Source organism: Lissotriton vulgaris, chromosome 5 (assembly GCF_964263255.1).
Source record: "Lissotriton vulgaris chromosome 5, aLisVul1.2, whole genome shotgun sequence".
Lineage (NCBI taxonomy): Eukaryota > Metazoa > Chordata > Amphibia > Caudata > Salamandridae > Lissotriton > Lissotriton vulgaris.
In genome coordinates this window covers 1703841803-1703857655 of record NC_141693.1, presented here as the reverse complement: position 1 = coordinate 1703857655, position 15853 = coordinate 1703841803, and the positions used below count along the sequence as shown (strand labels likewise).

Here is a 15853-nt window from a genome sequence, read left to right as displayed (position 1 = left end):
AACAGGAGGTAGGTCACAGGTGAGGTAGTGTCTGTACAAGGTGCATAGTCATACAGTTGCGCCAATAATATAGAAGTACAAAGGTAAGCATATACTCGTTTAAGCCTGCTTAACGTGTTTTAGGAGATAACATACAGGTGTGCATAGTTGAGGTAGGTGAGTGCAGGATGTATAGTCGCACAGGTGCATCAGTAGTACAAAAGTAGGGATAGTTGAGGTGGTGTAGGTACAGTGTGCAAAGTCAGACAGGTGCGTCAACAACATAACAATATACAAAGAGGGAACATATACAATCAAATAAGTCATAATACAAGTAGGTAATTACGGAGCGGATTCATGAGAAAATACAGAGTAATAGATCATGTGTATTTAGCCATGAGGATCGCTTTTACTTCTTTCTTAAACAGTTTGTTGGAGGAGATGAGCCTGGTTTCAGGAGGGAGTGAGTTCCAGATCCTAGGTGCCATTCCTGAAAAGGAGCGTTTATAGGTTTTTTCCTTCCGGAGTCTTCGAGGTTTCAGCAGAAGATTGTTTGTGCTTCTAGTAATTCTAGAGCCACCCGAGATTGTCAGCTTCTGAGTGAGGTAGGCGGGTGAGTTCATGTGTACAGCCTTGTGAGTCATGCAGGCGATTTTCAGATGTATTCTGGCTTCAAAAGGTAGCCAGTTCAGTGATTTAAAGTCAGGGGAAATGTGCGAGTGCTTTTTTGAGCCAGTGATGAGTCTCGCTGCAGCGTTAAGGGACGCTCTTAGGGGAGCCGTTGTAGTTAGGGGGAGCCCGCAGAGGGCGGTGCTTCCGTACTCTATGTGCGGGATGACTATAGATTGTACTGCAGTTTGGAAGTCTTTGGCTGGGAGGAAGGGTTTAAGTTTTCTCAAGGTGTTGATTTGAAAGTTCGCTCCTTTGGTTGCCTTGCTGATGTGCTGCTGCATGTTGAGATTGGCGTCAAGTGTTATGCCTAAAGATTTTGCTGAGTCTATGACGGTAGGTTGTACATTTAGAGCCGTTAAGTGCTTAAGCCATGTTTGAGCCGTAGAGATTTTTGCGGGAGGTGATATCAGGAGGAACTCAGTTTTCAGGGCATTGAGTTTGAGGTGATTCTCGGCAAGCCAGGATTGGGTGTTTCTGATCGTGGTGTTCAGAACCATGATGTCCTTGGGGGATTGTATTTTGAGATAAAGTTGGGTGTCGTCGGCATACATGTGAAAGTGAACATTGGATGTCTGTAGCAAAGTAGTGAGAGGTTCCATAACTAGGTTGAACAGTGTTGGGGAGAGGGAGGATCCTTGAGGGACGCCTAGCGATACAGGTACCGGAGAGGACATTGCGTTGTTGCTTTTGAACCTTTGTGACCGGTTGTGTAGAAAGGAGGTGAACCACTTGAGAACAGTTTGTGTTAGCTCCATGGTGTTTCACCAAAGTGATGAGACCAATTGCGGCCTGGTTGAGGTCAAGGGGAGTTCGACTGATAGTTTATCTAGACGATATTTTGATAATGGCAGGAGAGAGAATTCTGGCACAGGAACAGACGGGGTTTGCAGTGAAAGTAATAGAGGATTTGTTGTGAACAAAGAGAAATCTTGTGTGGATCCGAAGCAGGAGATTACTTTTTTAGGTTTTCAGATACAGACATTGGATTGTGCGTTGAAGTTGCCTATAGAAAAAGTGAGGAAGATCAGGATAGAGGTGAAGAGAGTGAAGTCAGCAGATTGGATTACTTTGAGGTAGTTAGCATGTCTGTTGGGTCTACTGTCCTCTTCGATTCAGGCAATATTTCCTGCTCCCCTACATTATCGTGCGTTACAGAGGTTAAAAGCACATTATTTAAAAAGAGATGTGAGGTATTCACAGAAGGTACTGATGAATCAGGAATCTCTGGAGGAATTGAAGTGGTAGTTGATGAGTTTGGAGGCTTGGAACAGTCGAGCGATATTTGGGTTGATGCCAGAGATGGAGATAGAATCAGATGCGAGTCTGTACGGATAGGGAGCGAGATGTGGAGAGATTGCAACAGGTGGGCAATGGTCAAAGGAGGAAGGTCTTAGCGAATTTAGAAACGGATTTGTTTAGTTCTTAAATTATTAAAATATATATATATATGTGTTTATTTAAATCAGGTATAGAGACGAATAGTTTTAAAAGAAACGATTCAAGGATCTGAGTGAGTTTATTTTAAAGATATAGATGGAAGTTTTATTATTGGAGTTTTCCCCGAGAATATAGGGAAACTGTATTTTAATTTAGTCAGGCTGGGGTCTATTTTCGGATCGTATCTTGGCTGAAGCTGTGTTATATTTAAGTCAGGCTGGGGTCGATTTTCGGATCGTATCTTGAGTAGGAGTCTTTTAGAAATCTAAGAAATTAAAGAAAAGAGTGAATTTACCGTCTGGTGGCAGTTGGTGTTTTGGTTCATAGCGCGAGGAAGCGCGCGTGTTGCCATGGTGTAGGTTCAACGCGAGGCAGATGTCCTCTGCGTGACGTTGGTTTGCGCTCGCATTTGTGATCCTGAAGGGCCGCCGTACTCAAGCAGCGTGCGGTGGCCATTTTGACAAGTTGGGAAATGCTAATCAAGGATTGAGGAAGAGTTGGCTACCATGTTTTGGGCTGTCAGATAACGACGAAAAACGGACAGTTGCGTTTTTTCTGTCAGATACAAGTCGGAGTTACAGAGAAAGGTCGCGTTTGGCTGTATAGAGAGGGAAAGTATTAATGTTTGTGTAGATAGTTGGTTTTTGATTTTGGTTGTTTTTATTATATTTAGAGTATTTTATGAGTGAGAAAGGTATTGAAATGGAGGGTGCTGAGGGTAATTTCGAAGAGAGAATTAAGTCCTATATGGACAAAATGTTTGGAGAAATGACAGCATCCATTGATAAGAAGATTGAGAATACTATTGAAAAGGGTATTCAAAAGAAACAAAGGGTTAATGAGGATGAGAGTTTTTGGACCACTGAAGAGGTGGTTACTCTTGCTGGTCCTACCAGCCATGGTGCGAAAAAGAGTCTTAAAAGGAAGCATTTTGATGCAAAGAGGAAAGAGAGGGAGTGTAAGGTTCTCAAAGAGGTCGCTATAAAGGTGAAAGGAGGCTAAAAAAAGGCGCGTAAGAGCAAGCATACCACTGTGGCATGTGATTCAAGTTCAAGTGGTGATGTTGAAATTACATGTAGTTCAAGTCTAGGGGATTCAGACTTGGAGGAGATTCCGTTTAAAAAATCAAAATTAATGGAGAAGGAAGTAAAATTGGAGGAGAACGAGATTTATGACCCTCACGGCGAGGAAATGTTTGATCCGGTGGAGCACATTGCTAAGTATGTTCGTTTTTGGATAAGGAGAGAAATACCCAAGGAAGTAAGAACGAGAATGAGGAGCGAGTGCCCGAGGCCCAGCCTTGATAGCAAAGTAGTATATACTCCAGTTAGATCTAAGGATGTTAACTTTTATAAATAAAACTGGGAAGGATCCAAGGAGGGGCCTGGAGAAAGGACTTAAAGGGTGTCAGGACAGGCTCTTAGATATTCTGGGTCCTCTAACCAAAATCTTTGATATGTGCGAGGAAGCACATTCTAACAATGTTGGAATAGATGTGGCAGATATGCGCCAGTGGGTGCAGAGGGCAATTTGCCTTCTGGGAAATGCGAATACAGCTTTGTGTATTGAGAGAAGGAAATCTATCTTGTTCAAGATTGATCCTAAGTTAGTGGGTCTGGCTGGCAAAGAACCAGAGGAACGTTCAGAGGGTTTGTTATTTGGAGATGACTTTGTCAAGGACATGTTCCGGTATGTCAATACCTTCAGTTCCTTAGAGAAAGCGCAGAAAGACATCAGGCGTGTTTTTGGAGTGGCCGGGCGAATACGGGGCCGGTTCCCTGACCGTGGGCAAGGAATTTCTCGAGGAAATTTCAGAAGAGGCAGGCCCTATGGTTCAAGTTTTGGATCAAACTTTTATGGTTCGAGAGGAGGACAGGGGAATTTTTTCCCTCAAAGGCAGAGAAGCAGAGGAAGAGGCATGCGCTCTGAGCGGAGAACAAGAGGGGTCTCAGGTAAGGAATTTACAAGACCATTCTTCTATCCGAATAAAGTTGGGCGGCAGACTAGCCCTATTTATTTCGAGATGGAAGATTACTCAAGATCCATGGGTCTTGCAAGCTGTTGTTGGTTACAGGATAGATTTTGTAGAGAATCCAGTTCAGGAAAGAGTTCCAAATATTTTGAGGTTCTCAAAGAAGATGGAGGATACGGTTACGTAAAAAGATAAATGCTTTAGAGGAGAAGGGGGCAATAGAGGAAGCAAGGTATGTAAGAGGAAGTTACATGAGCAATATATTTTAGTGGAAAAGAAAGAAAAGAGGATGCGTCCTGTAATAAATTTAAAGGGTTTGAACGATTGGGTTGTATACAATAATTTCAAAATGGAAGGCATCCATTTGTTAAGGGATCTCTTAAGGAAGGGAGATTGGTTAACAAGGTTAGATTTGAAGGATGCTTATTTAACAATTCCAATGTGCAAAGAGCAGAGAGATTTTCTCCAGTTCAGGTGGAAAGGGAAGTTATGGAGATTCAAGAGCCTCCCTTTCGGATTGACATCAGCCCCTTGGTGTTTCACAAAGGTGATGCGTCCGGTGGCAGCTTGGTTGAGATCGCGGGGAATTCGTTTGATTGTGTACCTGGACGATTTTTTGATCATGGCAGAGGAGGAGAATCTGGAAAGGGAGAGGACAGTTTGCGATCAGAGTGATAGAGGATCTGGGGTTTGTAGAGAACAGGGAGAAGTCATGTGTTGTCCCTCAGCAGGAGATGCAGTTTTTAGGTTTTCAGATTCAGACATTGGATTGTGTATTGAAGTTGCCAATGACAAAAGTGAAGACGATCAAGAAGGAGGTGAAGAGGGCAATGGTTTCGAGTGGATCACATTGAGACAGCTAGCTCAGTTGTTGGGTCTGTTGTCTGCATCGATTCAGGCGATTTTTCAGCACCTCTTCATTACAGAGGTTGAAGGGTTTTCACTTGAGGAAAGGAGCAAAATATTCTCAGAGGTTATGGTTAGATCAGGATTCAAGGGAAGAGTTGAAGTGGTGGATGATGAATTTGGAGGCATGGAACTGAAGGGCAATTTTTGGAGTAGTGCCAGGGATAGAAATAGAGTCGGATGCAAGTCTTCAAGGTTGGGGTGCAAAGTGCGGAATGGTGTCAACAGGGGGAAAGTGGTCCAAGGAGGAGACGCAGATGCACATATATTGTCTGGAGTTACTGGCAGGGTCTTTTGCGGTAAAGAGTTTCATGAAGGATCAAGTAAAGTGCTGTGTGCTCTTGAAAATGGACAATCTGTCTGCAGTGAGGTATGTAAACAAGTTAGGGGGTCCACGGTCGAAAGGTCTAGCGAACTGAGCAAAGTATTTTGGGAATTTTTGCTTAGAAAAGGAAATTGTGGTTTAAGCTCAATATATTCCGGGTCTGAGCAACGTAGAAGCGGACTGGTTTTCAAGGTACCTGAAGGATGTGAGCAATTGGATGTTGAACAGGGAAGTTTTCAGGAGTTTGGAGTTGAGATGGGGTCCTTTTCAGATGGATTTATTTGCGGACAGATTGAATTGTCAAGTGAAAGATTTTTACAGTTGGAGACCAGAACCGGAAGCGAAGGGAATAGATGCTTTTCTACAGAGTTGGAGTGCAGGAAGGAATTATGCTTTACCCCATTCTCTTTGATTCAGAGAGCTTTGATGAAGGTAAGGAGAGAGAAAGCGGAGATCGTAATGATAACTCCATTTTGGAAATCCCAGGTGTGGTTTCCGGACATGATAGAATTGTTGATGGAGGATCCGGTGTTGTTGCCGGATTTCAGGGAGATTATTCTGGATCCTTAGGGAAATGTTCACGAGTTGGTGGGAACAGGCCAGTTAAAGCTGGTTGCGTGGTTGATTTCAGAAGAGTTTGGAAAGTGCATGGATTATCGGAGGAAGCTGAGGCTCTTATCTCAGGATCGTGGTCTAAGAGTACAACAAAAATGTATAGATCACCATGGAGAATATGGTCTGGTTGGTGTCTTGAGAGGGATTTGAATCCCATATCAGCTTCTGTGGTAGAAGTGGTGAATTTCTTGTCTGAGTTGTATGAGAAGGGTTTAGCTTACAACTCTGTAAATGTTAGCAGGTCGGCTATTTGTGCGGGACATGTTTTAGTGGAAGGTCTTCCGACTGGGCAGCATGTCCTGGTAAGGAAGTTGGTTAAGAGTGTCAGGATGATTCTACCTCCTAAGGCGAAATATGGTGTTCTTTGGGACGTTTCTGTGGTTTTGAGAGAATTAGATAGTTGGGTTGAGAATGTGTCTTTGGAGATGAATTCTTTATCATGGAAATTAGCTATGCTGTTATGTTTGGTGTCTTGTAGAAGAGTTTCCGATATTAGGGCTTTGGAGTTTGTTTTGAGTTGAGGAAAAGGACTAACACTATGTCTAGGACTATTTTTTATCCTCAATTTGAAGAGAATAGGGATGTATGTGTTGTTCATTGTTTAAAAGAATATGAAAGAAGAACTTTTGGGTTGAGGCCTATTGGTGTTCTCAGTTGCTGGTCTCTTTAAGGAAACCTTTTAAGGGTGTTTCTTCTGTTACCCTGGCTAGATGGGTGAAAGAGGTGATGTTAAAGGCTGGGATTGATACAAGTGTTTTTGGAGCTCATTCTGTGAGAGGGGCTAGCAAGGCTTATATGAAAGGGTTTAGCTTGAGTGGGATTATGAAGGCTGCAGATTGGAGTTGTGAGTCAACTTTTAAGAAATTTTATTTTAAACCAGTGGATAATGTGTTAAATAGTGTTGTTGGTGAACTTTGAACATGCATAATATTGGCCTCCGGGCCTTGATGTAAAATACAGATTTTCAACATTTAGAAATGAGTAGAAAATCAGGATTTTAATAAAGGCACGGAGGCTAATATTATCCCTCCGCTTTTCCCGCCCATTACTTAATGATTTACTTTTTATCTTATTCAGGATAAAGAAGAAAAGTTTTGATGGAGTTGGTGTTTTGAAGAGTTGGTGTCAAGGAAGAAGGGAAGATTTGGAGTTGGTTGGTCAGAGACTTTGGTTTTAGTTTTCTAATGTTTGCAGCGCCCAAAAGAGGAAGATGCCTGCAGGTTCTGAGAGGATATGCATGTTCTGTATTCTAGAAGTTTTTGAGTGTTCGGATTCTTTTTTTGTTGCTGCTGCCTGAGTAGTAATAACAGGAAGTGCATAATATTAGCCTCCGTGCCTTTATTAAAATCATGATTTTCTACTCATTTCTAAATGTTGAAAATCTGCATTTATTTTACATTAAAACTGTGGAAAACCTGCATTTTCACAGAAAGAACTAAAGGCTTCGTTTGTGTAGCTTTCGTGAGTGTCTGCCACCAAGACAATTAAGTTCACTCAGTGAAGGCGCTGTAGTAACAGTGGGCTATGCAAAACTAATCTATTTAGGTTTCGACCTGGCGAGGGCACGCAGTGCCCCTCCCAGATCGAAAACGTTTGTCTTCAGTATGGATGTTCGGACCGCCTCTGTTTCCCATTGGCTAGCTCCATAAATGGACGCTAGCCATTGGGAGACAGAGGCTGTCAATCACGCTTTCTCGGGAAAACGCGATTCGGGGGCGTTTCTCTGGCTTTTTTTAAGTCCCGCCCCTTTGTCCCGGGCCGCGCTGTGATTGGCTGCCGGCCCGGGACCTGACTTGTTCTTATAGCTTTCTCTGTATTTTGGTTGTGTAGCATTTCTTTTCCGTAGTTGTGTCCTTTATTTTTTTTTTCAGGACCACTCCCTTGTCGGGAGTTGAGATCCCCCCCTTGCTGCTGCTCCATGTCACTTGGCTGGCAGGGGCCGCTGGAGTAGGTTCACGCCTCGGTGGGAGGGCGGGCCGTGCTCGCCGAGCGAGAACACTGGTGCTGGAGCGAGCCGGGAGGAGCACAGCAGGGCTGCACTCACCGCATGCACACAGGACTCACCGTTCGGCTGCAGCACCTCCACCTGGGGAACACCGAGTCTGGGCGCCTGCGCGGTGTAGCGGGACCTCCGGCTGCTGCTGTGGGAGGCTGCGAACCAAGACATGAGGTGATGGGCAGGTTGCAGCTGGACTGGTGCAAGGGGACACTGCCCGCCGATTCTGGCCGAGAATGCTGGTGAACGTTGAGTGAGCCGTATGGCAAAGTTCTGAAGAGGCTCACGCCGACCGCTGCACCAGACAGCCGAAAGGGGAGGACGTGGGAGGTGCGGGTTAGTACTGGCCTTGTTGCTAGTGTAGAGTGTTGGGTCTCCGGTACAGCCTGACACTTGTGCACAAGAGGGCCCACAGACACTGCGTACATAGAACACACACCACAGATGGAAACATAGTGTGGGCGAAAACCCCGAGCGGTCTCCGGCCCCTTTATGTATCTCCTCCGAGCGAGCCTGCCCGAGGAGTACTGCAGGGTGCAAATTAATATTGCTGAGGCCAGGTGACTTTCTACAGCAGGCACAATGGAGTCATGTTTCCGAAAATGCATACCTGGAGTACTGGTCAAAAATAATCACAAAGCAGCATAAAGGTTGACTGGTACGCGCTTGGTGAAGGGAAGGTAATTAGTGATCACGCTTCATGTGCACATGCTGGCATGCAGGAGGTCATCTCAACAGTGTCCATGAATTTTTGAGAGGCCTGTAATTTTGACCTCACTTAGTGTATGGTCCTTGGAACTTCACACATTTAGTGGCAATTTGTACATTTCTACATCATTCATAATCTTAACTTTTGTGAAGCGCTTATGGGGACAGTGCCATGTGCAGTTTTGGACTGTGGGAGTACTGTGGGCAATTAGCAAAATCAGCTGACATTTACTTATTTTCTGATCAAGGTACTGCTGTGCTGAAATACTACCTATTGCATAAGGCTCCTGTTAATTCACCCTCTGTTCGTATCTTTGCAGGATAATTACCTTAATCTTTGTGGGGTTTTTTAAACAAATTGTATTCATCAAAGGAAACATATAGAGCAGGGCTCTGAACCCCAGATACATCTGCATAATCAATACACAACATCCTTACTGAGATTTTTTTGTCAATAAAAGGACAAGGATAAGGAAAGGGCAATACACATGAAAGTATACCTCCAAGAACCCCCCCCCCCCCTGACAGCCTCCCCCTTCCCCAGTTACACTAACCGTCCCCCTACCACTACATAGTCGTGGCCCTACCCCATTGACACTCGCACCTGTACACATACCGATTGTAAGCACATCACACACCCGTTTAATGACATTAGAATGTATTGTAGGGCCCCCCCTGCATCGACCGGCTCCAGAATCGTTGTGTTTTTGAAGCCCAGCGCCTTTCTTCGAATACTGGTGTAGACTGTAGGTGAGCACAGATAGAAGCCAACCAAGGCTCTGAGCCCCACAGACAGTGCAGCACGTGCGCTGGGCTTCACCTGACCTAAACATGACCGTGGCTCGAGTACTTTATAAGCTCCATTCTGCAGCCTCCGTGAGTTCTTTGTATCTAATTTGCAAAATGCATGCTTTTACGATTAGCTCCATGTGCCCGTCATCTGATGCCAGGCAATAAAAGAAATATCTGACAAGAGTCAGAGTAACATGAATTACACCCCTGAGAGGGGACATGGATATTACAACCTTCCAGCAGGCATGGAAGGAACATATGGTAGTTCATTTTATAATTGCACTGCAAATAAAATTCGTGCAATCCTTTTGTAAAATGGATGCAAAATTAAATTCTTGTAATCCTTTTCCTGCCACCGCCCCACATTTTCAGCCAGTCTCCCGGCATGTGAATGTCAATTAGCATGTCTGATGACTCTTTGTACAATTCTATTATTCTTATTAAATCTTTGCTAGATTGCCTTGGCATCAGACCATAATACAGACCAAACTAAGCAAATGAATAAACATAATGGCAACTATCTTAATCCATTTAGTTTTAAGGAACATCACAGGGATTGTCATCCAAGTAAGTGACCCTTAAATTAGATCATACTGAACATCATTCACTTCATAGCTTTGCAGGAAATTTGGGATAAAGCTAGCTGCGAGCTAAAGGGATGTATACCTCGGGAGTCTGTTCTGTATCAAACAGCTGTCTATGGAGCCTTCTGACCAGCTGTCAAGACTAATAACATAACATGTGTATTTGTAAAGCGATGAATAACAGATGTTTATTGTTACCCAACTCAATGGTACTCATATTATCCCCCTCAGATGGATAATAGGCTGAGTGGGCCCACCGGGATTTGAACCTGTGACCATGAGGTCGAACACAGGCCCCTGCAGTGGATGCATTAATCCACTGAGCCACCAGACCCAGTTGTATTTTGGCTGTGTAGTTAAGGGAAATCTAAAAGGTTGTCAAACAAATTCACTACCAACCAAGTTGTAAAGCAGTATTGTTTGTTTGTGCCAGTTATTGCCAATTTGCATGTTAACAGTATGCATGCTAAAATAGTGGTCACATGCCTATGGGTATTCCATCAGAGAAAATACTAGCTCAAACCAGTGTTCTTGGAACAAAGTGTTCAGATTGGTAAGGTTACTGTCCTTTACACACTGCGCTTGTTTGGTTTGTCCTCCACCCTCTACCTAATCTCCCTATGGCTGCGTGCATTTCAAATGTGCTTGGCCACTGCATGTTTGTTTGTCTTTTTTCTCTGCCCTTCACCTTATCTCCCCGCATTATATTATCACCAGTTACTGCACAATTTATTGGCTCTCTCAATAAACAAGTCATAACACTTTATTGAGTCCCGGTAACTTATGTTGCACAACTGCTCAACAATCTAAATCTTACAACAAACATGTTTTAACATTAATCACAAAGGTGAAACCTATTGCATTTACCAATGCTTGTTTTTTGTGTTGCTTAAAGTCCAAGAACATTGTATTGTTTGAAAGTTTATTTGTACAGGCAGTCCTGTATTTTTAGTCATCGCCACTTGTATGTTGGACCAGGGAAACCCATGCTTGAATGGGAACAAAGCTAAGTGCCTACTGTAAAGCACAAAGGAATCTATTTCTTATATTCGTTTTATTACATCGACATAACTGCCGCCTTCTACTCGCAGTGAAGTGCCTCTCAAAAAGTTCCATACGTTATCAAAATGTCACTCTTATGCACACCGAAAACAGAAATGTCACAGTCAAACTCACAACTTTGTTTTTTTTATAAACACGCCCCCGAGGTCACTCGCCTCATACCTTTTGATATTTATATCCGCCTGTTCTTTATGCCTCAAAATTTGGCTTTCACACCGGTTGTCACATCAACGCACCCGTAATTAAATGTATCTTCACATAGCTAGAATACCGGCTTTGTTTTCCATTGGGCTTGACTCATCATCTTGAACCTTACCCTTGCGAACATTCATCTATAAAAATGCTCCACTTTATCTTTTTTGTAAGTTGTATGCACGTTAAACGAGTCTTTTTTTAAAGGCTCTTGTCACTGCCGTCTGAAGCACCCCTCCTGTCTTGCCTACCAACCGCAGCACACTGACAATTCCCCGTCCGAAAACGCCCCACATCCCTCCTGTCTTCCCTTAATACACGAACAGCAACAAATAATGTATAATATGAGGGGTAGGGAAGGTTCACTGAGACCAGAACTATAAAGCGCGATTCCTGATAAACGGGTTTTACGACCACCCTTTTTTCCCAACAACCTGCTCACTTTCCACTCCATCTAAACTCTGACAATTTCTCCCTCCAAATTTACCTCTGGCGTCACAGCTTGTCTTTTATGGTCCGGAAGTATCGCCACCTCTCAGTATCTCTCATGGCCATTGGTCAGAGGCACACCGAACCGGACCATGAACCAATGGTTGCTCGTTACTTAAATAAGTACCGGGTTAAGTTCAAACTCCTTACAGGAGAGTGGGTTTTGCCATAGAAATGTGTGCATGAATGAGAACGATATCGTTGATCAAAAAAGTTCTATAATAATACGGGAACTCGGTGCCTCGTCGGGTCTGCGGGAGCAGGCACCGAAGAAGCCACGCCCTCTGAGGCGCCCAGACAGACACATGGCACCCAGAAGCGCAGCAGTGAGGGGGGCTCAGTGTGCTGCACCGAGTGCCCCTGCTCACTAGTCATGCAGTGAGACCCCGGCGTGTTGTAGTAAGTCAGTGAGCAAGGAGCCGAAACGGCTCCGTGAGTGACAGTGGGATACTGAAGCCAGTCAGAGTCGGGCTCAAAAGCATTGGACTGCACAAGTTTATTTTATTTATTTTATTTTATTTATACGATTTTATATAGCGCGGACTTCACCCGAAGGTGTCAGAGCGCTTCACAATAGGAACAGTAAGAACAGTAATGATACATGAGGAGAAAAATTACAAGTGAACAAATTACAAAATCAAACATTAAGTTACATGAATCAAAAGTGACAATAGCGAGCAACCAAAATACATGAGGTAGCAATCGGTACATTACAGGAGGAAAAAGTGATAGGTGTGCAGGTTACAAAAGCGTACAAAGTACAAGTAGAGGTATAATACCGCAATAAATGGTAGACACTCCAGCACAAGAACAAACGTTACGTAGGCAATGGTGGCACTTGTGCAAGTATCTAAAGCAAACAAAAAGTGAGAGGTAGCATATAGTGTGTTACAAGAGAAAAGTGACGTGTGCAAGTTACAAAAGGGTACCATACACAGGTACAAGGATAATACTGCAATACATGGTAAACACTCAAACTGCTGGAACACACTGGGAAGGCACTTCCATAGTCATGGACAATAGAATTTTCAATAATGGGAGGTCTTCCTTCAGATGATAGAGAGGGCGTGAATTAGATTTGGAGGTGTCTTTGGAGGAGGAGAACTTTGAGGTCCATTTTGAAGGCCTGGGAGGAGGAGGTGGTTCGGAGCTGAGGCGGAAGTGAGTTCCAGATTCTCACTTCGTTGCATGAAAAGGATTGCGCCATCGATCTTTCCTTCTTGAAAGTGGGGGGTTCCAGCAGTATAGACTTTCCGCATTTCGAGATGGTCTAGAGCCTCCAGACGGTTTCAGTTTATTCGACAGGTAGAGAGGAGAGGAGGAGTGCAAGGCTTTGTGGGTGATACAGGCAGTCTTGTAGATAGTTCTAGCCTCGATTGGAAGCCAGCGAAGGGTGAATAACAACGGAGTGATGTGGTCGCTTTTTTGGCCCCACAAAATAAACGGGCTGCTGAGTGGAGGACAGATTTAAGTGGGGACAGGTGGGATTTGGGGAGGCCAGTAAGAAGAGAATTGCAGTAGTCCAGTCTGAAGAGGACCAGCGATTGCACCAGTGTTTTATGGTCTTGTTCAGGGAAAAAGCGACGAATTCCCCAAAGAAGGCGCAGTTGGTATCGTGCAGATTTTGCAATGGAGTTGATGTGGGGGATTAGATTCAGTTTGTTGTCGAGTATGACACCAAGGGATTTAGCGCTGTCGACAATGATGGGTTTAATATTAAGCAGATTCATCTGATCCATCCATGATTGAACCGGAGGAGGAGAAAGTGAGGAAGAGAGGAGGAGGAATTCAGTTTTGGAGGGATTCAGAATCAGTTGATGAGTTGACATCCAGTTTTGAATGGAGTCGAGAGTCGAGCTTAGGATCACGAGATCATGAGTGGAGGCAACCTTGAGGTAGATTTGAGTGTCATCTGCGTAGAGATGATAGTGGATCCCGGATTCACTTAAGAGATTTCCCAGTGGTTCTAGGTAGAGATTGAACAATGTGGGTGCAAGTATAGAGCCTTGAGGAACACCTTGAGATGAAAGGAGATGAAAGACTGTTCGCTATTTTGATCATTTGGGATCTATCAGAGAGGAAGGAAGCAAACCATTTAAGCACAGTGCCCTCCATGCCCATTCTCTGTTGCAGAGTGTTGAGGATAGTGTCGTGATTGACAGTGTCAAAGGCTTCAGAAAGGTCGAGGAGAATTAGAAGACAGGACCCCCCCCCGCCCCCGAGTCGAGTATCCTCAGCGCGTCATCAACCACTTGCAGTAGGGCTGTTTCAGTGTTGCAGTTTTGGATGAAGCCGGACTGACAATTGTCAAGAAGATCATTGTCCTTGATATGACGAGAGAGTTGTTTTGCTACACATCATTCTGTGATCTTCGCAAGAAAGGGTAGGTTAGTGATGGGGCGGAAGTTGTTGAGGTCATTCGCATCAGTAGTGGGGTTTTTAAGCAGAGGGGTGTCCTGTCCAGTTTTGAAGGAGACAGGAAGGGAGCCTTGACAGAGGGAGAGGTTGACCAGAGTGGTCCAATAGGAAAGAGAATGGGAATGGAAGTCAATGGCAATGGCACCGGGGATGGGGTCCAGAGAATGGTTGGTGGGCTTTGTTTCGAGGATGCACTTGAGGAGGGCATCTTCAGAGATGGGGTCAAAGTTCTGCCAAATGGCTAAGGATTTGCGCTCCTCTGGAGGGGTAGGATGAGCGACCTGAGCCACAAGGGATTTCACTTTTTCGTCGAAGAATATACCAAAATCCGCTGCTTTCTTTGTAGAATCCACCAGCTTGGAGGTTGGGGGAGAGCAATTAGGAACCTTGATGAGATCGAATAGTTTTTTGGGTCTATTTTTGGCAGAGTCAAGGAGGGTTCTGAAGTGCGACGCTTTCCCAAGGAAGATGTTCTTGTGGTACTTGGATCTTGCTGAACGAAGCGTGGCCAGATTATCAGTGGTGGGCGCTTGCCTCCATTGTTTCTCCAGGAATCTTAGTTGCTTCCTTTCTTCGTAGAGGGATTTGTTGAACAAGGGTGCTGAGGGAGTAACAACAATGGAGGAGTACCCACTAGAAGGAAAGTACAGAAAAGGATTTTTTCTGTATCTAGAGCGCGGGGCTCAGGTTAGCACAGTGTGCCCCAACCCGTTACCGGACAGTGCATGTCCTTGAAGAAGACCCCTCACTCACCAACCTAGTTGGTGACATGCTTCATCATCGGGGTCCCACCCCATAGGCCGAGTGCTCATAGGGTGTGCTACGACACCTGACTACAGTGGAGCGGGTTTCTTATTTTTTTATATGTGCAAAAATTACAGTGATACGTGTATTAAAAAGGGCCAAGACTACTCACTTCAAGACTTTATTCTTGAGTGCTTGAACCCTAATATAATCAGTGTGGCACCTGTGCCTAACTAGGAAGGCTTTGGTGTCTCAAGAAGTGTGATAAGGGGGGGGGGAGCTTCGCGGGCAACCAAGATGGCCGCGTAAGCTCGGAGCTCCGCGGACCCTCCGATCCTCCTCATATATCCTGCTCGAAATCCTGATCCACGTTGGTGGATCCTAATTGCTGACGGATCACTGAAGCGGGCGCCGTCTTCCGCCTCCAAATCGGTGGTTCCTACGCTGAGCTACGTCGAGTGGAACTCCGTGCCAGGGATGCGCCATTGTCTCCCTGATCTCTGCCGCTCCGTACGATTGGAATGCGTAGTGGCTGCTTGAGGTCTCCACTGGCGGAGTGTTTGTAACTACGCTGCTCGCTTCTACCGGCCTGAATAACTGGCTTTGACCCCTCTCCTTGGTTCGCTTGGCTCTGGCTTGGGTGACGTGCCCCTTTGTTCTCATCGGACCCATCATGGCGGGCAGAGGAGACCCCGACAAGACGTCGAACAAAGGCGTTCGCGGAAAGTCTCAAACTCAACTGAACAGGATTGAGCGATATGTTCAGCCGAGGACGCCACCTGCTGCGGCGGCCTCCACTAAAGAACTTCCATCGACGGGCTCGCCCGATGGCTCCGAGCCTACCCTCAGCGACATTATGGGGGCCATCACAGGCATACGAGCCGAAATGCAGAAGCAACACGAGGTCTTGACCCACAAGGTGGACACTTTGGCAGTTGATCTCACCCTCATCAGAGCCGACC

The 15853-nt window shown here is 45.0% G+C and overlaps 1 protein-coding gene across 1 annotated transcript in view; it reads right to left on the bottom strand.

Annotated features, from left to right (window-relative positions):
• Positions 1-11775, bottom strand: part of DCAKD (dephospho-CoA kinase domain containing) — a 364264-nt gene extending 352489 nt beyond the window's left edge. The window contains exon 1 of the mRNA XM_086923875.1: positions 11728-11775. The gene's annotated coding sequence lies outside the window, so the exon portion shown is untranslated. The remainder of the gene's footprint in view (positions 1-11727) is intronic.
• Between the last annotated feature and the right edge of the window lie 4078 nt (positions 11776-15853).